Source organism: Rhyacophila brunnea, unplaced genomic scaffold (genome assembly GCF_057557595.1).
Source record: "Rhyacophila brunnea isolate RB1 unplaced genomic scaffold, BYU_Rbru_1.0 scaffold_8, whole genome shotgun sequence".
Taxonomy (NCBI): domain Eukaryota; kingdom Metazoa; phylum Arthropoda; class Insecta; order Trichoptera; family Rhyacophilidae; genus Rhyacophila; species Rhyacophila brunnea.
Genome location: NW_028233350.1, coordinates 38,415,604 through 38,443,235, shown reverse-complemented (window position 1 = coordinate 38,443,235; position 27,632 = coordinate 38,415,604). Strand labels below are relative to the sequence as shown.

The window sequence follows — 27,632 nt, the reverse complement described above, 5'->3', positions numbered from 1 at the left end:
TCCCGATGCGTGATATCGCATAATGGAATTTGTCACGTGACGTCTACCTATACATGTGCGAATTTACTTGCTAGCTACTGTACTGAGTGCGTTGTCCATTAATAATGTCATTGATTGAAACAGAATATGATTCAAGCACACTCTATAATCCAGTGTAGTGGGCGGCTCTCGTGGTGCAGTGCGGAAAACGCTGGCTTTCCATCCGGTTGCTCTGGGTTCGATCCGGTGAGGACATAATATATTCATGTGGTTTTCTCAAAACTTGGTTATTTGTGATTGTTTCACTTATATTACTAAATACACTACTTACTTTTACACTACACTACTGTCATTGGATCTCTAGACCTGTTGTAGTTAAAATTTAAATTAAAAAAAAAATTGTAAATTAAAATTATACATTACCATGAGAGTAGTAACCGGATTTATTTTTCTATATATTACAATGCGTTCGGTACGTTGTAATTATTTATTCAAATAACTATCTATTTAATTAACTATTTTTTTTATTCATCACAAGATTTAAGAATATGACATAATTTTTATTGAACATACATAATTTTTGAAAGAAAATATATTATAACAAATAGAAAAAAATTTGAATAAAAGATTTTTTTCTATCGGTTACCCATATTATATTTTCTCAGAAATGTTTTCAAAAATTATGTATGTTCAACTATCTATTTGTAAATGTAGTAAATTTTCTCAGGTATAAAAATCAGTAATGTCTACTTTAGGGATTCCAATCCCGGGATCCCGAATCCCGGGATCCGGAGCTATTTTCGATACCTATGAATCCCGGGATTGATAAACATAATCCCGGGATTTCGGGATTGATTTTTTTTATCAATTTTTATGGAAAATAAAATAAAAGCGAAATATAACAGAAAACATACTTGTAATAAAAAATAACTACATTATAAATAAACTGAGTTTTAATGAAGTTTGATTTATACCCATGTGTAGGTTGCCGATTCCTTTTATTTTTTCACGTGAATTATTAAAAATGGAAAGATTGGAAAAAACAATGCTTTGCACTTTTAACAAAGTATATCATACGTTTTACGGCAGTTTCATATTTGTCTGACTAATTAGATTTATGAAGCGGAAAGGCCATAAATACGCCATGATTATTTGCATTAATATTTTAAATCTCGCTAATCCATTCATTAAGTCTTTACTATCAGAAACAGCAATCTCCTATTAAATTCACATTATTATTTAAATTACAATATTATTTACTCCGTTAAACTTGTGTATTTCCAAGATTGAACGTATGCAATATTAACAATAAATGTCTTAAATTGTATAAGTAAATTATACTAGATTTATTTTTGATCGATTTTATCAATGATATTTGTAAATATAAAATTTTTATATTAACAATGGAAAAATGCCAATCCCGGGACCAGTCCCGGGATCCCGGGATTGTTAAATTGTAATACCGAAATCCCGGGATCAGAATTTTGGCTCTGGATTGGATTCCCTAGTCTACTTATTTAGATTCATAAAAAAAGTTTCGCATTTTTTTCGATATATAAGTATCAAGCTTTAAAAGCTTTAAGCTTCTCAATATTAAGTGTCAGTATTCACATTAGACTCCAGTCATTTTCATATAATTTATTAACAAAAACAATATCTGTAATCGACTATTATCGGCTGGTAATGTGAAATTATATTGACTCAAACAAAAATAACAATTCTAACAAATCAGTCGGCGTCGAACGGCTTTTGAGTTATAGAAAACAGAGTAAGATTGATATCGCATGGAGATTAAATGCATATTATTTATGACGGACGGAAAAATTGGACTCTTGCCACACCGCCTCTCGTTTAGGGTCAGTAAAACGTGGTTTGAAGAACACCCACAGGTTCAGAAAGCCACTAAATAATCATAAATTTATTATTATGGCCAAAGAAACATTGATATTTTGGTTTAGTGTCATTAGGCAGCCAGACGAATGCTTGCATTTTACATTTAATATTAATTAACTACTCACTTTAGGTATGGCAATAAAAAATGCATCACAATATTGCATTCTGTAATGATTACTTGCATGCGACTCCGTCATCGGAAAGTAGACAATAATAGATGAAACAAAATTAACAGCACCGCTCTCGGCTGTGTTAAATTTTAGAGCGAGATAAGACAGTTTTGACGGTTTAGAGCGCTAACTTTGGCCCCCTCAGATGATAGTTACTTAAACCCTGACGGCTAAAATTATTAAACATGGAACATGCTTTGCCTATTGATTCTCTGAATGCTCCTGCTCCAAATTTGAAAGAAAACATAAAAAGGTTTAATTTTATGTTTGCTCCACATAATTGTTAGAAGTAATGGACATTGGTTTATGATAGCTGAAATGAAATTTGAATCAATTTTGTCGAAGGAATTGAAGTTGCGGGGCGCAGATTACACGTCATTGCTGAAGCGCCGTTTGCGGCCGACTGAACTGCCCGCGCTACTTTCGTGACTTTATTTTTCGTTTTCGTTACCGCTACGTGCCTGTGCGATGTTTTCGTAACGAATATGCCCGGGTAGTCAAGACAAAAGCATGTTCCATGCTAAAATAGTAGGCAAGAAGTCAAAGTTTCTATGTAAAAAGATATTATATATTTGTGAATAAGTACAATTACGATGTCATTGATAAAAAAAATAAAGATTGAGAGACTACTTAAATATGTGACAATGATAAATACGTCATCGGACATTCATCTGCATATTGCAGTGGCGAAGGGTTGAGGTAATCTGTTAAGATTCGCCATAAATAGTGCACACTAAACTTTCGTCAGTCATACGTATTTGTTTTCATTGAAATACGATTACAATTTACATATGATGTAGGTTAGTTTTTAAAATTCAATTAAACGCTACGAAACCAAGCCATAATAGATAATAGTAAAAAAAATACTCTATCTATGAAATATCTAAAATTATGAAATTAAGCCATACATAACTATAACATGGATATTTTATAGAGAGAATATCATTTTTATCTATTATAGTTTGGTTTAGGCAGGGCTTAAGAATTTAAAAAAATGAACCAACGATATGTGTAATATGTAATCTTAATCCAACGAAAAGAAATAAGTACGAATGAAGAAGTGTGTATAATTTTGTCGTGACGGCCAAAGTAAACAAAAAAAATATGGTTTGGTTTAGGCAGGGTTTAATTGATGTTTAAGAACTAACCAACACTATCTATAAATAAACGACTCAAATGGAATAGTGCAAAACTTAAATCCGTTAGAATTTAAATTCAAATTCCATCAAGTATGTGCCTTCGGTCGATAGTATTAATAGATACTATAAATTGTAGTCTAAGTTCACTGAAAACAAATACGTATGACTAAGAAAGTTTAATGTGCACTATTTATGGCGAATCTTAACAGCCTACCTCCGCCCTCCCTACTGGCATATTGCATCAGTCTCAATTAAATATGATAATACGTAATACCTGAACATAACTTAGAAACATACATATTATAAAAAATCTGTCTAAAATGACGCAAGAAGAGAATCGTATCTGCATCCATGCGTTTCCTACCAATGTGCTTGAACAATAATGTAGAACCTTGATTCAAGCCACAAAATTCGGTATCTACAGAATTTTTCATGAAATTCAAGAAGCTCTTCATAATGCACGACTATTAGTCGATGTCGTCGTAATTAGGTAGGGCGCAGATGGATAAATTGGTAATGAACATTGGCTGGAAACCGATGGATGCAGATTCGAGTCGAGATTGTATGTACCTATGTATGTTTCTAAAATATTTCCAAAATGTCTATGTGTAAAGAATATTACATTCTTAAATTTTGTGAATTATTTCTTGAATATAAATAAATAATTTATCAAATATGATTATTATTCCTATTGAATGCAAATGTTTTTTCACAACCTACGTCAAACTATGAGGAGTCGATCGGTGAAAATGCCAGATCGATAGCATAACTAGCAAAAAAATAAACATTTTTGTATGGCCCCATGCACTTGTGTACTGAATTTCATGTGGGTATCTGACTCTGGTAAATTTGTAGCAGCAGACCCCGATGTACAAGAGAAGGCTCGTTTACAGCAGCCTTTTTATTCTTCGCATGCTACGAGTACGTGCATTAGTAAGTCAATACCTCACGCTAATGTGTTTTCAATATTTCGTAGCCAACTTGATTCTTTACTAATAAAACCGCAGATTTTATTTTGATATAATCTATTTTGTAGACGAATATTTGAATAGGGTTCACAGGGAATCTTCTGATATGAGGAACGTGGGCGTAGGCTATTTTTAATTCCATATGAGATCGTTAATAAGTAAAATACGTAGACAACCAGCCTTTCAAAGCCGCTCAAGAATTCAAAAAAAAATATTTATGTTTCAACTAGTAATTCAATTTATCTATGGTTTCGATGAAAGGGATTCAAAGAGTATTATGTACCTACTAATAGTTCTACGTTCATAATATGCCTACTGGTGATGATTGATGTGTCACTATTAAAATCAGATTCAAGCCGCCAAAGAATTCAAAAAAAAATTATTTATGTTTCACTTAGTTATTCACTTTATCTATGGTTTCGATGAAAGGGATTCAAAGAGTATTATGTACCTACTAATAGTTCTACGTTCATATTATGCCTACTGGTGATGATCTATGTGATCACTGAACACCATTAAAATCAGAGCGTTGGAGCGGACCCTCTTTTGAGTTGCTCCGCTCCAGCTCTGCTCCGGGACCTAATACTTGCTCCAGCTCCGCTCCATTGTCTGCTCCGCCCGGGTAAAAAGTTTTAATAAGTATATTATAAAATACAAAATAAGTAGTTTTAAAATAATTGTCATTTTCATTATTAATTCTATTAAACAAAATTGCCGACCGGAAATCATCTCTCATTCTCATTTCAGTAAAAAGTGAGTCACTCGGCAGTGTTGCCATATTTCAAATAATTCTAGTGTTGCAAAGTGTCAAAACAATTTTCATTAGATTTTAGGACGAAAATGTCATAATAAAAAAAACCGGAGCAGTGGAGCACTACAAATTTTTGGTGCTCCGGCTCCGGGTAAAATCTCATTGCTCTAGTGCTCCGTGCTCCTGGTCCGAGCTCCGCTCCAACGCTTTGATTAAAATATATGTCGTAAAATTAATTTTTTTTCAATCAAAGAATGTTAACAATTAATAGGTATCACATGCATGTAAGTATTGTCAAAGAGTAAAATAATATTGTATAAACATGTACACATAATTATTAGGAAATTACGGAGTGATTAGCAGTGCATAAGTTGTTTGATTAGGGAAGCACATTAGCCGGAATCCGATGGACGCAGGACCCTAGTCCTACTATGTATACCTTTTCATTAATTATTTCATTTATTTATTCTAAAATCATGTGAATTATTCGTTGAATAAAATAAATAGCCTATAAAATTATTAGCAAGTTCAAGGACGGTCTAACTAAAATTTGGAGTGATCCGAACGTCGGATACTAATTAATACACTAATAATTGATACCATGATTTAAAACACAAAACCCGACAGCCAAAATTAACACAATTTGTTAAGCATTTCAATATTATATAATCGCTACTTAATTTTTTTTGTAATTAGATAATTCGTCCGTGGCATAATTGGTAAAGTAAATTGGTGCGAATTCAGTGAATACGGGTTCAAGTCCCGACGGACGTCGTATTTTGTTTCTAGTAGAGATATTATAACTGAAGTGTTTTCAAATAAGTTTGTTCAATATTATATATTTCTTTTATTGTGTTAACTGTTAATTATTCATAGTGGAACTGCATTGTATCATTTGATTAATTTAATAAAACGCATTTTTTTAGTACTTATTACACTTTTAATAAATAAAACTGTACCGGTTTCGTCTGCGTCGGAGGGACATTTTCAACTGAAACTGAAAATTGATATTAGGCAAGTTCACGCGTTTAGGAGAAGATATGCAAATATTAGCGAGATATTTCGATTAACAATCACAAATATATCAAATGCATTTTATCATTTGGATAGAAAAACGAAAACAAAGATTGCACTTATAAACAAGCTGCCATCTTTCAATTCCTATCTGCCAAGTTACGAAATAATAATTTCGCTCTGGCTACCTGAAACAACTGAAACTGAAAGTTGAAAATGTCCCTCTGAAGCGGACGAAACCGGTACAGATTTATATATTAAAAGTGGAATAAGAACTAAAAAAAAATTGCGTTTTATTAAATTAAATCAATAATACAATATAATATACTTTGATTTTATTGGATTATATTATTTAACTAGAAGAACTCCATTGGAAAGCAGCTGCATTGCTAGTTTTACTTTGGAAAATAAGTAAATAGTGTTCTGGCGTTCTTGAAATACGATCAGCTACACTACCTTAGAACAGGTGGCTCTTATTTTCATGACCGGAAGCGGAAAAAGTCACAAATATTTAAATACCTGCAGCGTGCATTTCGCCGGAAGCTATCCGCAACAAAAGACCTATCACGTAATATGCAATGTAGGTACATCGAATAATAATAACGAGGTATATATTCTAGGTAGTACCTAATATACCCTCTGAATCGAAAAAAAAACAAAGTATTCATGGGCATGGAATCTATATTACTTACCGCGGTAAAATTAAAAGAAATGTTTTCTGCCACTCGACATGTCTAAAATTTGGGACAGTGCGGCGCGGACGACACAAACGAACCTAATAACTAGAAGCGGTCAAGCCACGCACGCACAATAACTAATTTCCGGTACAACATGCCAGAGACTCGTAGGTGAGCATCTTACCTGTGGTTATAGCGCCAAACCAAGTGTGCATCGCTAAAAGCATAGCACGGGGTAACTTTGTATGGGGAATATAATAGTAAACGGTTCAAAAGCAGACGTCAGTGAATAGCATCGGGCAGCTTCGGTCTTTTAACGCAAAATAACCAAATAACTATCAACGGCGATAGGATAATTTAATTAATTGGTAAGACAAACTCTTTCTACTAGACAGGGCATATATTATAAGACAGTGAAACTGGAAAAAGGACATGATCTACTGTTTAAATAAGTTACATAATTCATTTCACATTAATTCATTCGAGTCATTTGTAGCGAACTAAAATAGTTTCTCCAGTATCTGTCAAAACTGTAAGCATTTCAAACTAATTTTAGATTCGCTGATGTCAAATAGCTTCCCAATGTGAAATTCAATCGTATTAGGCAAGTTCACGGATTTAGGAGAAAATATGCAAAATTGGCGAGATATTTAGATTAACAATCACAAGTTTATCAAATGCATTTTATTTATATGCATTATTGAATCGAAAAGCGAAAACAAAGATGGCGCCTATAAACAAGCTGCCGCTCTTTCCATTATTTCAATATGCCAACTTACGAAATGTTAATTTCGCTCTGGCTACCAAATCTACAACACTAAAAAGTTTCCATAAAAATGTCTTAAAGTGTTTTAATACTAATATTTCATCATATTCGATCTTATTATAATATAATAAGATAGAATGTGATGAAATATTAGTATTATTATGTATCGCTTCCTACACTGAACTACGTATGTGGATAAAATGCATCTCTCTAAATAACGTTAGAAAATAGATTTAATCATAAATGTTCTACATAGTGTGAAAATACTTTTTCGGTTAAAACTAAATTATTGCGGTCTATGACACGGTGCCAACTGCAGATGATTCATTACAATGGTACCAAAACACTGAATGAATTTGTTGGCACCAATATCGCGCACTCTATTATTACGAATTTTCATTTTCATAATAATATAATCCGAACCATACAGATCGCTTTAATTAAACTGCTCTATCATTCCAGATTCAAAAATCGAATAAAAAATAATCAATCATTAAATGGCACACAAATAAAATCGCTTAGTTTTATTTTAACCAAATTTGTCAAAAAGCGCCCCATTTGTTGCAATTCTACAGCATTTTAAATGTGAAAGAATATACCTACCCTTAGATATCAGTAGTATTAAACCATCATATTAAAATACATATATTATAAAATACAGAAAGCAAACTACTGTCGCAATTTCTCCAAAATTACGTGTTAATTTCAAACTTAGATGGAAAATTTAGCAAATATACTTTACGGTTTAATCTTATTTAACAATAAAAATAAAGGTGTTCAGAAATTGATAATTAAAAAAACTGTTATATCCAAGGACACTTTAGATACCAGAATATGTTAATATTACCGTAGCAATCATACAATTCAACATTAAATGTTAACACTTTAATATGTATGTTTTATTGTCAAAACAAAACAATAGAGCGATAATCGTAACACGCCATTTTTTGATTTCTTGTGCATTAAGACTATTAAGAGTCCATGTTTGATATCCATACGTGAACGTTAGAAGCACACATCGGTTGAACATTTTACGCTTAAGACATATTGAGAAGTCACTTTTGAAGATTCTATTCAGGTGCCCAAATGCAATCCATGCCAGTTTAGTTCTGCGAGAAATCTTGTCATATATATATATACCACCGTCAATTAACATTTGTTGTTCAAGATAGACATAGTTGTTGACATTTATCTTTAAACCCTTTTTGCGACTTTCAACTAACAATGTCGAGACAATAGGTACCCAATGTAATAGTGTGAAGACTATCCAAACGTATAGGTAAATCATTCTACAGTGGCACCATGGGTACGGAAAAAGCGACTTGCAGTTGTAGTGGTATTGTTTGTTAGCATTAAACCAGGCTTTGCAGCAAGCAATTCCAATACATACGCGTAAAGCCTATGGTGCCACTGTATAATGATTTACCTATAACATAGTATTGTATTAGGTAGGTACCTGTTTTATTTATATTTTTTATTATTTTGTTATATAAGACGTATACTTAGTACATAATGGAAGAGGCGTTTTGTTTTTCGGACTAATACCCGTCGACAGTTTAAACAACAAATAATATACCCCCCTACGAGATGGACGAATGGCATCAAGAAGGAGTCGCCATATTTAATTGGATGCGGAAGGCACACGACCGGTCAGAATGGACAAAAATGTGAGAGGCCTTTATCTAGTAGTCAATCACTACAGAATTAAATACTGGTTATAGAGAAATACGTAGGTAGGTATAGATAAACTCTTAAGCTTAATTATTTCCATATTCGAATGTATTAGAATGATTATGGTATGTGTGAATTAAGGAGCCATTTTTGTTACGTTGGAAAACAGAAAGCACAATTTAATTTTACTTTGTAAAAATAACTGTTTACCCATTACTGTCAGTCTATAGAAATAATACAAAAATAAGCGTATACACAGGCCTTAACAACAGTGGACTAAAAAAAATATTTATCGAATATTTACCAATAATCTAAAAAGCTTTTTATCCAACAGAAAATAACCGTTACCAATTCATATTATTATACAAACTATTTTGACAAGGTTGCGTTAATTTGATGACATCGTCACCAATTAACGATATTAAACACGTGTTTTTTTGTAATTAAATTAACAATACATAATGAAAACATTTTATTTGGATATTGTACGTCAAATTTAATAATATAGGATTACCATACGTTCTCTTTTTGATAACTTATTTTTTTGCCTGGAGAGGTTTTTGAAAGAAGTAAAAATGTCTCTGTTTTTATCTTTTTATTTTGTATTTGAATAGTGCTTCTTAAAACTGCAGCTGATGTCTACAGGTGAATCGTAAGGTGAACTGCGCACAAGTTCGTCATACTAGACTTACAGTATGAGTACAAACCTGAATTTGAATTTTGACGTTAAACCAGGAAATACAATGATATATTCCTTCAATTCGTATTTATATAATAATTGAGGATTAAAATACGGTTCTAAATAAACCTTGTCAAAACGAAAGTATAAATGAGCACAGGAAAAAATGTATAAATATGATAGGTACCTATTAACTTTTGTATGGAGGAATGGCACACTAAAATTTTGCTGTAAGTACATATTTTTTTTATTCTAAAATTGCCATCGGAATCTTGTTTGAAATTATTTTATTTATCTTGTGAATATCGTGTCATTAATGTGCGATTCGCATCTAGTGGTTGATTCACGTGGATACATTATTTTTAAACTAAATTTAGTGTCCAAAAATTCAACCAATTCGTGACCCTTGCGAAGCGAGAATTAATATTAAAATCTCTAGTTAAAATCATGCCTCAATAGTATATTTCCGCAAGCAAAATCTCATCAATAAATGTGATAAAAGACTGATTCTAGATACCTACCATAAAATTGTCTATCCATTTTCTAAAACGTATCGATCGAGCCATGATCGAGCTATGCAAACTGTAATCGATTCATTAATCTGACAGAAAAATTCATTTCATTTGTTTGGAATGATCTATATTTAAAAATTTGACTTTTGCTACATTCGAATCGAATCGAATACCTCCTTGAATTTCTTTCTACCCTGATACTTTTGATAGTTCGTGACCAATTTTGGTCTCACATTCCTTTTCTATGGGCAAAAAAATTACTTGACTTTATTTCTAAGTTATGTGCTGTTCCATTTGAGTCATTTTTTGAGGGTTTAAATTGTTTTTTTTTTTTTTAATATAAGTATTTTTGTTTTAACCTAAAAACTTAATACATCTTATGAGTTATTTTTTCCTAATGATTAGAAGATATGGTAACCCTAAATAACTAACTTATTATTCGGTACGACCATACAAATTAACAATATTATCTTGTTGAGCAATCATTATACAAAAGAAAACAATAATTAAATCCTCATTTCTTCACTGGGAGGTTTTATCGATCGAATGATATGCAATCAGTAACGTAAAATGTATGTTTGTGAAAATATTAACTGACCTTATTCGAATGTTTCCTATTATACAAGTGGCCAATTAAATACTAGTAATACACTCGATAAAAAGTCGCAAGCCACCACACTACAACACGGAATGGATATGGTCACTAATAAAGTAAAGTGACACTCCATGACAATAGTATTGGAATCATCGGAACATATAAAAATAGTAGATAAAATTTAATGATTCTTAATATGTATATACCACCTATACATATTAGTATATTTAAATATATTAATATAATTATAAAAATATAGATAATCATGTATACTTGAACCATATAATTGTAATAATAATATGTATGTGTATTAAACATAGCGATATAACAAAAATATTGGAACAGCAAGACATGAGACAGGTATTTGAAATTTATTTAGCGTAACGTGTATTATCTTTTGAATGTTAAATTGATAAAAAAAACATATTATTCGTACATAACAAATAATTATTAATTCAAAACTTTCACAGCATGGCGTTTATTAAAAAAAAGAACAGGTTATATTAAAAAAGTTATAGTAAAAATGATCTTAGATCTATAAAATTATAAAAACTAAGTATAGGTAATATAAACATTTAATAACAAAATTTACAGTATCACTAAAATGTCTACATCTCGCATTGACCTGCCGCGCAGCCCTCACCATTGGTGCCTGGTAAACATAACACGAGGGCACAGTTTTGATCTAAGCTGCGATCACGCACATAATACAAAATTTTCTAAAACAACATGAATGCAAACCACACCACATGAGAGCACAGATAAATGCTTTAAATAACCCACATGCTTCAATACAGTGAACAGCGAGCATGCCTTGAAGAAAGAAACTTCATAAGGGTTTCAAATAATGGGACCAAATTAATGAAACCCTGAGCCTATGTACGACAATTGAGCATGTTGCATATTGACCATAGAAGTTTAGGAGTGAAAAAATATTAAAAAATATTAAAAAATATATATAAAATATAAAAATAAAAATTATGTCAAGATCTTTCACTTTGTATTAACGCTGTGAGGATCTTATATAGTTATTTTACATTCATAATATAAAAGAGAAAAAAACAATACTAGATGTAATCTGAAGACTGCCTTTAAATGGCGTATCAATACATTTATTGCAAAGCTAATTCGGTAAATATACACTATTTAGTATATTAATGCTTGGAAAACAGCTTGAAACCATTCGGTACAAGTTATGTAGAAAGCAAAATGAAGGAATGTCATACGAGAATATAGAATGTAACGCAGTCGATGACAGAAGTCATTCATGTTTCTGATGTGTGTCATGTTTAATCACACAATTTAATGAATTTAAAAAAAATGTGGAAATCTAACCTAACCTAACCTAATCTCACCTAACCGTACGCAATCTAACCCAATCTATAAAAACGGAACATAACGATTGGTTGCAACATGCAAATGAAAATTATGTTTATTGGGTTAGGTTAGATTTAATGTAAAATTAAAAAAAAGCATTAAATTTATTTACGTATATTTCATATGTAAGTAAGTACTATATTTTATATTTCTCAAATGAAATTTTTATTTTTATCATGACTACACTGGGTTAATATTGTCTGGTTTAAAAAATAAAGAATTCGCCATTGTTACAAGTATTCGTTTGATGATACGGAATATTGTATATAAAGTTAGTTTTATTTAATTTGATTAAATTAATATATGATTGGTATTTCATGACAGGTTTGGAGGTTTACTTGCGAATCATAGCCTATGCGATAAGCAGCCAGTGTTAAAAATACAGTAACAACGTTTCAAGGATTTCCTACACTTAAAATATTTCAGATTGTCAAAAACACGCGACTTTATATGATTTTGAAACCTTCTGATGAAGTGGTTGCCTCCAGCGCTTTAGGGAAAAACTCTTCTGCCACTAGTTGTGTATTTTATTTGTACGTGTAAAAATGACGAAGTTCTATAAAGATTGCAGGTGTCAGTGGCGAAGGGTGACTTTTGGAAAGAGGTAGGCTGTGGAGATCTGATAAAAAGAACACACTTGTCAGGTATACTTACGAGAAATAAGAAGATAATACGATATTACTACTAATTAATAGGTACACACTAATGACAACGACACACTAATTTAATGAGACTTCAAAAACTCACTGACGACATAAAATTAAGCGATCAGTTTAAATTAAGTACGTATTTTTTCAAAACATTTATAAACATCAAAAATCATTGGATAAAAGTTCTTTTTATTTTAAAAAACTATATTTATTAATATTCGATAAAACATCTTAGAAATTATTTTTTTAAATTATCTAATTATTAATTATTTAGTTTTAGGCTCTGCGATCAGAGCTTACCTTAGTTCATACAATTCGATAGTGACGTAAAGTCTATATGAAAAAAAAATGAGAATTATTTGCATTTTATTTGCGTCAAGACAGATGGCGCGCTGTGGTATTTTTTTTAAAACCTTTGCAGAATATTTTGTAATTATCTGTGTAATACATTCCTACATATACGGCATCTCTCGTTGGCAAAATAAATTATTTTATAGAATATATAATCAACTAAAGTCAATATGCAATTAAAAAATATTTTTCTTAAGAAGGTAGGCTTAAAATAATCGCCTAGTATGGAGTCTTCGCCACTGGCAGGTGTGTTACTACAATTAGATTTTACTGCATGACATTCGATAAAAAAACGATAATATAACAATCACCTTTATGCAATTTCAAATATCACTATAATGCGTTATAGTGAGCTCGTAGATAGAGCGAACGGAAGTAAACCAGTCGTGTTATCAGTTTAAAAAACACATAATGCTGCTTTATCGAAAAACTAGCAAATAGTTGGCCGCAGATATAGAATATCTATAGTGAAAAGTTAGATATAATAATTATTTTAAATACGTTTAGGCAAGTGTTACATACAAATTTATGACTATAAAGTTAAAATAAGTTTTAATTTGAAAATTTAATTAATGGATTGCCTATTACCACTTTTTGGCGCCGGGTCGTATCATCGTAAATGTAAAACAACTTTTATTCAGTAGACAGCAAAAACCACTATTTTTTTAAAATTTTAAATGGAAAATTGAAATTCAAAAAATAAAAACAAAAAATTACAAACAATCTATACAAAATGATTCGACACGATTTAAGAGGTTTTTATGAATAGATTTTTTAAATCATTAGGCATAATGGATACAAGAATTTTATACAAATCTTCTTAGATCTTTCAAAGTTAGAGATTCTTCAATAATACCATATTCAAGAAAGATCTATAGATCTATTTTTTTTACGGAAATGGGCCATAATTTAAAAAGTTTTACTACAACCATAGACAATCTTATGAATAGACTACATCACAACATGCGATGGAGGGTCAGCGTTTTAATATGGTCGTTTCCAATGCAAAATATGCGTTTTTGATATTTTTACAACGTTTTTCTTAGGTCGTATTCTTATTTGTCCGGTGGTTATTTGTCCGGTACAAATCTTGCAATCGATTTTTAACTAACTTCCCGACTAGCTAGACATTTGAAACTTTTAGAATATATCAGAATACGATGCCAATGCATTTTTTTAAATACCTTTAGCCATCTTTAAGAAGAATTGAATTCATTTTTAGTTAATTCTGTTTTGTATGAACAGTTATTTCGATACCATTATTGGTTGCTAGAGGGTCCTAGCAACTAAATTATTAGAATAATATATACGTGCGTTACTATGGAAATCAATATGAAATGACATTTCATTATTCAGTATTTCTATCAAGTATACATTTTTTGATCGTTTAAGCTTGTCAAGTCAAGTTTATATGATTCAACGGAAAATTTAAAAACGTAAAAGTTCTTTTTATCTTGTAATTATTATTGTATAATTAAAACCGCAAAAATCGCCTTTACACACATGCAAAATAACACAATTTACAAAAATTGCATTTTCGTTGAAACTATGAAAACCTTTTTTGAAATGATTCAACTTTAGATTCAATTATTGAAATGTACATTAATTCGAAATATACATCTGATATAATATAAATGTAAATGAGGTTCATTTTTACGCACCTTTCGGTAATTCCGAATGAATTAAAATTGTACGACTTTTAATAAAGAAAACTATATTAAAATGAAAGTAATAGAAACATTCAGAATGACTAAAAGGTACCGATGATACCTACTCTTCGTAATTTTATTATTATCAAATAGTTATTTCTAATTATTGTTCAATTCTCTAATTTAATTTAACTGGAGGAACATTATTCTGAAATAAATACTATTTTATTTTAATTCGTATAAATTAACGCTTCGATAAAATTTCACAAATACTACGATCATTTAGCCATGGTTTCAGCTAGAGTTGGGTATTTCCCGAGAAAATCTCAATCTCGAGATTCGGGATTTCCCTAAATGATGAAATTTTGAATTCTCGAGATTAGGGATTACTAAAAAAGATTTCTTGGGAATTCTCGAGATATCGGGAAATTTAAAAAAACCTGTAAAAATCCTAAAGTCAATGTAAAAACAGACAAATTCCAAAAAAAATATGATTTTTTTAAATTATGTAAGAAGACAAACAAAATAGAAGTAGGAAAACAAAAATAATTCAAAATATTACTTATTAAAATGGAATTTCAAAAAACACAGACTGTCAATCGCATACGATTTGAGACACAAAATTCCCTGATGTTGCGCTCATTTTGAGGTGACGTTGGCTTAATTATGTCAAATACCCCAATTAGTCTATGAACGTTTTGTGTTTTCTGTCCACGTTTTTTATATAGAAAATCGTTTTTTTTTTCAATTAATATTTGATAAGAAACAAATCCCGAATCCCGAGAAAAGATTCTCGAGATCCGGGATTTCCCGAAATGTTAAAAATTTCAATTCTCGAGATTCGGGATGGAAAATTTCTCGACAATTCCCGAAACCCAACTCTAGTGTCGGCCAATTTTCTTGCGAATAAGTGTGTTCCTACAAATTACTGGATACTCACGGCACTATATACGATCTCGAGTATCACGATATAAAGTTGTATTCGTAACTTTTTGGTGCCGGATAAAAATAAAGTACAACAAAAAAAAAACCAGCGTAATAAAATGTATTATTGTTTCATTTTTTGAAGTCAGCGGAATTCAAGTCGGTGAATAATAATTATTTAATTATAGAAAACGCTCGAAGACTGCATAAGACAGGAGTATTAAAAACTTTACGGCAAAGTGAAAAATACTTGAAAAAAACATAAAACAACATTAGTGTGTTTGATCGAAGCGTACGACGTTGGGTGAATTACGAGGCATTTAAATTGGCAGAAGTAATCAAATATAATGAATCTATGTTTGAAGTTAATCGATAGGTACGTTTTAAAAGAAAATGTGCGATCAATTGAAAACACATGGGTACTTATAGTTTACAAAAAATTAATACGTTTTATAACAAAACAGAATAGTATAAGTAGATAGATGTAATTTATCAACTTTTTCTCGATTCTTCAGATCGTGAATTAATGAATAGTAGATAGTGTCGAGAAACTTTTCTCTTAGAAATTCTCGAAATTTTAAAAAGCAATTATCTCTAACAAAACGACAGATTTCTCAGATTGGTATTGAATACCGTTGACAAGACAGAACACTGCAGTAAGGATAGGTAGTAGGAATTAGAATATTTAGAAAGATGGCCTCTTTAATGATAAATTATTAATAAAAATTAACCTAAACATTGTTTGAATTTTTATATCAGATGCATAAATCATAATTATAGCCGTCTGTCAGCTACCAATTTAAAATAAAATAGATTTACATACTGTAGGAACATAACACATTGATAAACACAATAATATGTAAAACTAAAATTGTGTATTATAAATATAATATAAGATATGAATACTTTAACATAATGTGTGCAATAGTAGATAGTATATAAAAAACACTCACGTATGACTTTAAATATGGGTTAATGTTAATTCTGTAATATTTTTCCCATCTCAATTGGTATTTAGGAATAAGTATGATATTTATAATTTGACTTTATATTTATAATATTATCAATATTTTAGTTATATCTATACAATATTTTTGTGTCTGACTGTAGATTACTGAGGTACAAAGCCATATTCATACATTGGTGAATATCCAAGAATATACATAAGTATCTATTATTATATAATCTTTGGTAAATTTATTATAGGTAAGGACAAATCTGACATTTTAAATTTAATTTCTCTATGTGAACAGACAAAAAAAACTGCATTGATAAATTTTATAAAACTAACTATCAAATATTATTTTAATAGTTTAGATTGTCTAAATTGGAGACCTCAGGATACTTAGTAAAACTGTAAGTATAGATACTTATTTAGAAATTACCATTTTTGCATTTTCATCAATTTTCCAAAGATTACATATTTTTTTGATATAAAAAAACTTATTTGTAAAATACACCTTTATGTAAGTATACTTATTACATGAATAACAGGATTTAGTTAATTGTATTCATACAGTGTAAATTTTAACGTTTAAATAAGACAACCACTTGTCTTTAAAGTTTACAGGTAAACCAATAACGAATTTAACTTAACTAGTTAAATATGCCAACACAGTTAACCCACCATTTAGTGGAAGTTTTATGTAAACAAAAAGTTGGAACGTGTAATTAAAGTTTATTAAAAGTTCCGTTGAAATTGTATTTTATTTATAACTAATGTGAGTGTCTATGTAACATGTGAAGAACGACATATAAAATATTTACAAACTATTTACACGTGAGGAAAACCAACTTTGTACTTACTTATGAAAACACTTTTATATTTGAACGAGAGCGGATATCTGTTGGGATATTATGTTGCAACGAATTGTAAATAAATGGGAACGAAAGGCGGAAGTGATTCTCGCATCAATCACGCGGCGAAAAAACACATGACAGTCGTGAAAAGTTTCGAAAGGCGCGGGAAATGGCGATAGGGGCAAAACGAAATGGCGGTCGAAAAAAGCGGGATCCGTCCCGTGAGCTAGCCGCGGCGTACTGGCGCGAGCGACGCCTCTCCAGCGACGTCGCGAATCGACGCTACAAACTCACCAGGAGCGCCGACGTCGGAAATTCGCGTTACACTGCCAAAGTGTTACTAAAGTTTTCGGTGCACACTGCAGTTTTGATAGCGGCGGGTTAACAAAGGAAATCCCCGGCAAATTTCTTCCCGGAAATTGTGATTGTCCTTTCTTTTATCGGTGTTGCTGTTTTCAAATAATAAGTTTTCCCCCATTATATAGACGGCTTATGCAATCAACAGTGAATGTAAACGATGATCATTAATTTATTTATTTATTTAAAAAAGACACGTTGAGCAAATAGTTAAAATAAATTAAAAAAAATACCACGATAAATACAATCTTATATTGTCCATTTTCCATGTAGAAAACAAGGGATTCCCAACCCAGTGCCCGCCCATTACTTCCGCTGACTGATTTGTGTGCGCCCGCCACTATTCGACCGTGAAAGACTTTTTTTTAAATTTAAATTTTATTTTGATGAGTTATTTACGAAATTATATTTTGTGTATTATTTATTACCTATGTCCAACTATAAAATTGCTTTGAAAAAATAACTGGTGCCCGTCACCCAACCGACACTTTAAAATGTGCTCCAATTCAAATTCAAATTCATTTTTTTTTTTTTTTTTTACATATAGTGAACATTACAAATTATTAATTCAAGACGTTCACAACATGACATTAAGAAGCAAAGAAATATTAATAAAACAGTAGGTATTATATATTAAAAAATAGATCAGCATTAAACAGTAGAAAAGTGTAAATACAAAAAATATAAATTAGATAGGTAAAAGGAAGTAGGTACACCGAATGAGCTAAGCAGACATTTTATTTAAAGAATTTATAAAACAATGCCCACCTATACTCAACCTCACGAAATGGAATATGTCAATATTATGGTTGAACATTTTACCCTCCCAATTGGTATTACCAATGGCAGAACTAGCCACGGATGCCCTGGGATGAGCGCTGGTCTGCAAAAGTCGCATTTCCCAATCCGATGACTCTTCCTCAGTCATCATCCAATTTGGACACCGCAATTTGGGTCTCCCAAAATTCCTCCGCCCAGACGGTTTCGTATCAAAAACTGTCAGTGCTGCTCGAACTAGACCCATTCGTTGAACATTGACCAGCATATTTTAGTAGGGAAAATTTACGAGTTGTGATTATATTGGGTTCTCCAAATTCCTCGCAGATATTCATGTCTTCAAATATCGCTCTTAGGTTATTTCGTTCCAATATCACATGTAGTATTGTAATTTACTTTAATCCATACAGTATAGGTACTGTGTTTTCCAGCGCAGTTATTCTTAACAGTTAACACTTAAGCACGTTTCCATTATTTTAATTGGTCCAAATGAACACGAAAGCCATTCCATACACAAGGCGGTTATCTGCAATAATTGGTAAATTCGTAATACGGCGAAAATTTATGTTGGTAGACATGTCGTGTGAAATACGTCTATTATTTGCGGACTTCGGTCAAATTCGGTCACGTTCGTACTGGCGTATCTATGTTTTTTTTCCATCCTAATCTCGCATCTCAATTTCCAATATCTAATTGACCTACTCTATCTCGTTCTAAAAGTGAACACATCCAAGACAGTGGGTATTAAAATGAGTTTTTGAAGAAGTACATAAAGTGATATATTTATCACATTTAGCTCTTTTTGGGTTTTAAGCAGTGGCGGCTCGTCCACATGCACTGATGAACTGCAGCACCCCCAAGCAAATTGAGAAAAATGGAATATTATAATATACATAAATGTATGTATATTATATGAAATTATTAATATTACTTAAGCGTGAATTAAGCTCGCCCGCGCACCGATATATCCAATAATTATTGTACATCGCGGTAATGCAGTACCGTTTTCAAACGAATATGTTCGAATGGGCGCAGGAGGGGTGCGGGGAGCGGGGCACGCAGCTGGGAGCTTTATCGGTACTGCATGCCCGACATTGTATCGCACGTTTCTGCGTTCATACGTGAGCACGCGCGCGACAACAGATGAAAGAAATAATTTATATTTCATTTTGATGTTAATAGTAAAATATAATCCAAATACACATTTTATTTTTAATCAACCGCAGAACCCCCAGATATCTTATCTACTATTTTTAAGCGATATGTTAGAATAGCCTCGGAGATATTGTTTCTAAAAATACGCATTATTATAACAACCATTCATTCTAAATTATCGCTGGAAAATTGGCACCGATAATATTAATTAATTAAACATTCCCGTATTCTCTAGCGGATGTGACTAATAACTAATTAATGCATTGACTTGTGTAGTTGTGTGTAGTCATGTGTTTTTTTAAGTGGCTATATGGTTATTTAATCAACCCAGTGTGTATAGAATTATACTCTAGTGACTCAATGCAAAAAAAAACATACTGGCTGCAGGCATCATTGAGACTAATGGCCCGAACACATTACCATCACGTCACGTGCGCTCACAGTAAGCTCGGACTACGGGGTAAAGTGTGCAATTACCTTTTTCTTTGTATCTAAAATGTCATCAGACTGATGCTCTCCCACCCCGTAGCACATTTTGAAACAAAAACGAATATTGTCAGTTAGCAAAATCTCCTAAAATGGCCAAAACAACAACGAGGTCACCTCACACGTATCACGCTACATCACCAATCGCATGAATAAATGAACGTGTTTTTTTATTTTTAGACTCAAGTCAAAACCGCATGCTCTTTGTTTTTAGTGGTTAGCTCTATGGATTTTCTATTAGATTATTATGTATGACTGTATTTAGTGTGGTATGTATGTATATTATCTATGGTCTGCCGGTTGGGTTATGTTCAAAATATTATAAAGTGGTTTGACGTACGCACACATAGAAACTTAAAAATTAACTGAAAATACCATAACACATGAAAAATAATTCAAAAAATCATATGTAAAAAATACACTAAATTTTTCAGCATGACAGCATGCAGCACGTAAGCGCACGTGACGTGATGGTAATGTGTTCGATCTATAAAGGGGTAGGAAATTTTGCATATCAAAAAAAGCGAACTGAAAACAGTAGCTACGTCCAAAACTGTATACATTTTGCACATAGTTCGACTAACAGTCTCATGGCCCTTACATCCAGAAGCGGGCACCCAGAATCTTTGGCGGGCCCACCTACCTATTGCTAAGGTTAAGGGCAGTGTGATGCTCTACAGTAGTGTTTCCCAAATTCTACACGGGAATTATTATTTAAGCGTGTCAATCACCATATCAAATAAAATTGCAACGCACAACCACATTTTTAAAATATTTAATAACTCCGAAGTCAAGTAGCGCCACAGTCGATTTTTTTTACTTTTAGAGTAAATTTGTGATTTCTATTAATCTTACTTAGCTGGTCGACCCGCCACGCCGGGACTTTTTATGCCCGGGCCCCAGGCTAGAGCCCTGTCATCCCTCCTTGGTGGGATGTCAAGAACAGTACACACTATTTTGACAATTTTAATGAATTATTCCAAAATATATTATAAACCATTTATATTTGATCTTATTAATGAAATCCATATTTTAAATACAAACCCCTGTACATGAGGCATTGTTGTTTTTATGTAAACATCTCTCAGACTTCGTTTAGACTTCGTTATAATATTAAAAATACTACAGCGTCAAAACTTGATTTTTGTGCAAATACATTACAATGCGTGCGATGTAATTGTTCAACGTTCAAGCACTTTTTTCACGTCTAATTGATCGCATTAAATGTGAGACAATATGATTAATATGGAACCGTTTTAATTTATCTGCAATCAATTAACTAGATACGAAATTTTACGTAAGTATGTGAATTTCACGCACCTAATAGTATGTGAGCTTAATTGAAATTTTAACTTAAATATATTTTTTAATCTGGATTTTGAAGACTAAAAACAGGCATCGCTAAAATTATAATTTGAAGTAGGTACGATATCTTAAAAAATGTTTGCCATATTTTTTTAGCGACCACACTCAAATTGGGCACGGTTTTGGAGTCCCCTGTTCTAATCTTTCCAACAAGCAAATTTAAATTATACATATAAAACCTTATTAAAAAAAACTCTAAACCGGTCCTACATACCGTGAAAATAGTTTAGTAATATGCATGAAAATGTACGCACAAACCTACAAGCTACCTTTTTGACCAAAATATAATCTATCACATTATTGATTCAGTGTTGGTTTTGGTTGGTTTATGGAAACTTAACCATATATTATTTTTATGATCATTAATTACCTTCGACATATGTTCAGAATGTACACAATGTTAGCGGAAATGCCTGAAAATAGACATTGTATTAATATAATAAATATGAGTATACTGACACCATCGATTTGTGTGTCGCGTAAAGCCAATAACTAAATTACGTTTGAGGCTTTTTTGTGATGACTTCTCAAAATAAACTATTTTAAAGAATTTATTCATGGTAAATATAAAATAAATAACAGTCTGTTTATTGTATAGGTACCTACTAGAATTAGGTAACAAAGATGTTAACCTATAATAGTTATGTCGTTAAAAAAGAGTAGGTACCTACCTTCAGTTGTAAGATAATCGTGGGTTCTACCTTCAGTTGTAAGATAATCGTGGGTTGCTGCCAAAAGTTGGCAAGTCGATAATTTAGGTATTTAGAGTTAACAACGGATTATGTGTCTGTATATATTTAAATTTGTATGCTAGAAAAAAGTCAAGGTCAACCGATTTTGAACATCCACATAAAGCACAAAGATATTAGCATTATGCCTGATTTTAGAGGGCATGTCAAACTTCAAATTGCAATTTCTCCGTAACATGATTTCGAGATTTACCAATTTTTAGCAGTAACCTCACGTTCATTGAGTTTTTGAAGCATTGACCATTCCTCAATTACCTTTTTCCTATTTCCTTAACTCCGAGAAAGCCCGCGTGACTTAGTTGCATCGTTTGATTTGTATTTAATCACTCACAGCTTGCCGCAGGAGCGAGAAAAAGATAAGATGTGAATATCCGCACTTTAAACGGATAGGTAGTTTTCTCTTACCGTCACGCAGTAAGCTCTTTGCACAGTAGAATAATAGTATGATGATGAATGCAATGATTGCCTTAACGAGGACCAAACATCATTTATTTTCACGACAAATTAACGGGAAATTGATTATTTCTTTATGGTGTTGAAAGAAAAGTCTTATTTAGTGTCGATGTTCAATTTGTAATACCTCAATGTCCTCTGCCAAAAGTAATACATGTGTTCTAGTTAAAGAATGATAATGGGAGAATGTGGTAAATCACAGCATATTTGAAGTTGCACATACCTGCCGTATACCAATATTGACCAGCATAACGTGAAAGTGTTCATTTGAACTGGTGGATACTCAATATAGTGGAGGATATAAAGGCATGTTATAATGAGTAGTTTCGGGATAGCTTAGTACCCGATATTCAACAGAATATTCTCCATTAAACACTATTTGCCCGACCAATGGCCATTTAATGATTAGTGATATTCTATGCGTTTCGATTCTAAAATTCAGATGTTAAAATCTATATCTGTTTTGATAACTTTGACGGTAACATAACATATACATTCAAACACGATTCAAACGCCCACTGAGAGTCGTTCATTTTTTTTATATATTCAAATAAACACGCTTTTAATATTCCTAACTACGTTTCAATGTTTTACCACGTTAACGGCAGCAAAAAACATATTTTCTGCTAATATGAGTATTATAGATTTATACTTTAGCTGTCATTTTTTTGTACTAAATACATTATTTAATTGTTTCAGGGCTAAGCCCTTTTGTAGATCGCTAATCGTTTCGACATAATATTATAAATGTCGCTCAATAATCATTATTAAGAGTCCCGAAATATCATTGATTTACGGAAAATCGGTCGCAGACGATATGTTTTATTGGCATGATATTGTTTTACCAGTTGTTTGTTTCGATTGATGTATTATTTTGGAATTGATAAAAAGAAAAATCCATTAATGTAAATAGGGAACACCGAAACAATGGGAAGTGCGTTGGTAGCAACAGATTGCGACCACGTCACGCCACGCGAAGAAACGCCAAGCGTGTGGAGTGATATCATAATAACTTACTTACAATTTTCTATTGTGTATGATGGAACAGAAACATACTATTAGCCGGCTCGCACATCACAACTCGCCTTGTGTGCCTGACGGCCATAAATCAAATTTTCTGAGACCGCCGATGAATGTTGCATGCTACAACCTCGCACATCTGCCTAGCGGCAAACGTCAAACGCGAAAAAGGAGAAGTCTCTCGTCTGCCATTTTTATTGTGTTGATTGTATGAACAAACGTCAAACGCGGTGACCAGCGATGAGCGAGCAATGACAGTATAGACAGAGACAGAAATGGCCAATGACCGCAGGCTGTGCGCTTGCGCGGAGCCGACATTTTTCGAGATCGACATGCAGGCTTTGGCCAATGCAACTCGAGGCATGTCGCAGGGTCGCAGAGTTGCAGTTGCATCGGCCAATCTGCGAAGCTCCATTTGATAACGTTTGTTTCTTGGTTTACGTTGACGTCACATCGACGAATTCGTCGTAAGACGCATGCGGTGAGATCTGATGTGCGAGCCCACTTAAGATCATTTTAGACGTCAGTTTAGTTATCCGTTCAGTTTTAGTTGACAGTTCGGTTGGGAAACAGCGATGTATATGTATCTACGTATTTTTTATCCACTAAAAATGAATATTATTTTTATAATAACTTTCTAAACATATTGGTTGGTATAATACAGTAGGTACACTACGGTGTATGGTTGTAGCATCTTAAAATCGCTTCTTTCAGACACATTTATAGCGTCATGGAAGGCGGCCGTGCATATCCACGGCTGTACATACATGACGGGTGGTGGTGGGAAAACAAAGTAGTAGGTACCTATATTTGAAGAAATAATATTATTTCAATCGATATTAGAAAAGTAGTATTTAAAATGCGACAACATAGTATATATACGTCAATTTAACTGGCAACTCTAAAAACGGAAACGATAACTGGTGGAAAACCCATCCTGTCTCGTCTCCGTTTCGGTTTCAGTCGGCCGCTTCAGTTTTTCATTTGCACGTCATTTTAACTGATAGCTCGACTGAAACGGAAACTGATCGTTTAAATTTAAGCATCTTACACCCGACGCGATGCGTTCACACGAGGGAAAACACGCTACCAATCGTATCATGGGCAATGTGTTTCTATTCAAAACGTGATCTCACGCGTCAGTTGTCAATTTCATATTTAATAATACGAATTAATTTTACATTCAATAGTTAATTACCGTTTTTTTTCTATTTTTATATGGTTATATTATGGTGTTTCGTGGCGTCGCGCGTATGTGGTGTGCACGGTCCATATCGGGTGAGGACATGTCACGTAGCGTGGCGTATTCTCAATTTGTTCCATCATTACTTTCTTGGTGTGGTTGATGTTTCAATATTTACGTTTGTATATGCACTTTAAGTTTGTCACGTAAACGTTACGCGCATTGATAATATTTTACGATATTCAATGGGGCTTTATATTTCTAGCGTGTAATGGCGACTGGCTTTCGTAGGTGTAATTCATTCCCTCGAATGAGTTTCACCTGACCTGTCTTTCGTTTACAACCCGGTTTCCGGCATTCTATAAGGTTGTAAAATATAACCCACATGGAATATACAGCAAGGCAACAGAATGCTGACATGAACTGGAAAGGCACGAGAAGACTGCATAGTGACAGGTGGTGTCCATAACTGTTTATGCTCTAATAAAGCACCAGCGAGACGCTCATGCTTTACCACAAGCTCACCTGCGCAAATCGGTTTGTATCGGGAATCCCGTGTGTATGGACGGGAAAACTGTAGCTCGCGCAAACCGAAAAGCGCTGTAAAGGTAATTTGCACAAACTATACCGCGCAAGCAAGTCGCTGCTGTCTAGCCGGCGCTGTCACTAAGAGGTGGACATGAACTGAGAAAATAATAAACGTAAAATTATTATTTTATTATTCAATATTGAATAGAAACGAGATTTAATAATGTTAAATAAAGAAGAATTTAACTTTCTTAAATCTGGTGTCTATTCAATACATAATGAACAAATAATAATTGAATAATTTTATTATAAATATAATATAGAGACGTCATTAATAAATTTGGGCAAGCACAGTCTATACATCGTGTTAACAATATAATTAGTTAACTCGATTTAATAAAAAAGTCGGCCGCTCCAACCTGGCAAAAATTGTAATAGTTGGGCGCGTATACATGAGATTTTAATTCGCATGAAGCACGGTAATGTCAGTGGCTCAGGGGATAGAACAGTCACCCGGACAAAGAAAAGGTGTGAGTTTCGACTCCCACCTGGCCCAACTTTTTTTAAGGATTTTTTCTAATAAACATACCTGTGTCTTCTGCAGTAATTCAAAATTATGTTATAACTAAGTGTTATAATAATATTTACACGTTTAATTGGCTGTAAGCTGAAATTATTTAAATTTATAAACAGACACTAAAATTTGTGAATACATAATGTATTGTTTTAAATGTCACAAGGTTGTGAATCTATCTGTGAGAGCAATTCGGTACTGTGATGGCAAATGGTTATAACTGCTGTCTACACAATTTTACAGGTGAGCAAAAGCAAAGTTTTGAGATTAGTCTGACAAGAGTTAGCTTATAAGATATTATGTTGAAGTATTTTATATCAAAATAAGCGGAATTAACATCCCATCACAAACCTCAAATCATTTCTTTAAAAAATTTATTTATCTTGCATTTTAATCAGATATATCTTTTTGCCATATCAACTTTTTTCACATTTGGTCAGATACAGATATCTCTGTGACCAATAAAGTTGCAGCTTTAATATTTTGCCACATCAAAGAATGTACAATTTGAAACATATTAAGGAAGAAAACTAAAAAAGTGAAAAAAACAGCAGTTATAACCGTCTGCCATCACAGTACCGAATTATTGTCCTCAAATCAAACCTATGTCGATCTACATTCTACGCGATGAGCCGATGCATATTTTTCCGACTTAGTAGTTTATTATTCGTTATTTTTCCGTACTATGGATCTATTTTCTCGACTATCTCAATAACAACACATAAACACCTCTCAATTAGAAAGAATTGGTCAATAAACTCAGCGACAGGTTGTTAATATCATTATACACGAGTTTCACTTGCAAGAAATAATTGAATTCAATAAAAATAGAAACTATTTTCTAAAAATAAAACAATACCTATTTAGGTATACCTTTTTGGTCTAAAAAACCCTAATAAAAATAAGTTTCTGACTTAGAAAAATATTTGCAGAATGAATCGATAATAAATAAATGAAAACAGATGATTAACAAATCGTAAAAACACCATCGTCATAGATAAGGAGTATTATAATATATTCGTTTATTGCACCAGGGACGACCTAATATAACGTCATTAAGAAAATATGCTTTACAGCCTTACTCATTCAAGTACCGAACAGTATTATTTCTGCACATATTTGGATTTTACTTTGAGTTTACTTCGTGTGTTCTTTCTTCCTCCTGGATCGTTTCAAATGCCATTCTCAAGAGATAATGTCATCAAGTGTACTATAAAGCCAGGTCCATATTCGTTACCGCACCTTGCTCGATTACCAGGTTGTTCCTTAGGTATGTCACTCGGTAACAAATCGTCGCTATAGGATTGGTTTCCCGAATATCCGTTTTTGTCGAAATCGACCTCTTAATGCAGAATGTTTTTTTGTATCTAATTGGACCAGAACCATCCCTTTCTTTAAATAACTTTGTAATGGTAATGAA

The 27,632-nt window shown here is 32.5% G+C and overlaps 1 protein-coding gene across 3 annotated transcripts in view; it reads right to left on the bottom strand.

Annotated features, from left to right (window-relative positions):
* The window catches only part of ATP8A (ATPase phospholipid transporting 8A1), a 213,671-nt gene that overhangs the window by 148,885 nt on the left and 37,154 nt on the right, over positions 1–27,632 (bottom strand). The gene's annotated exons all lie outside the window — the stretch shown is intronic.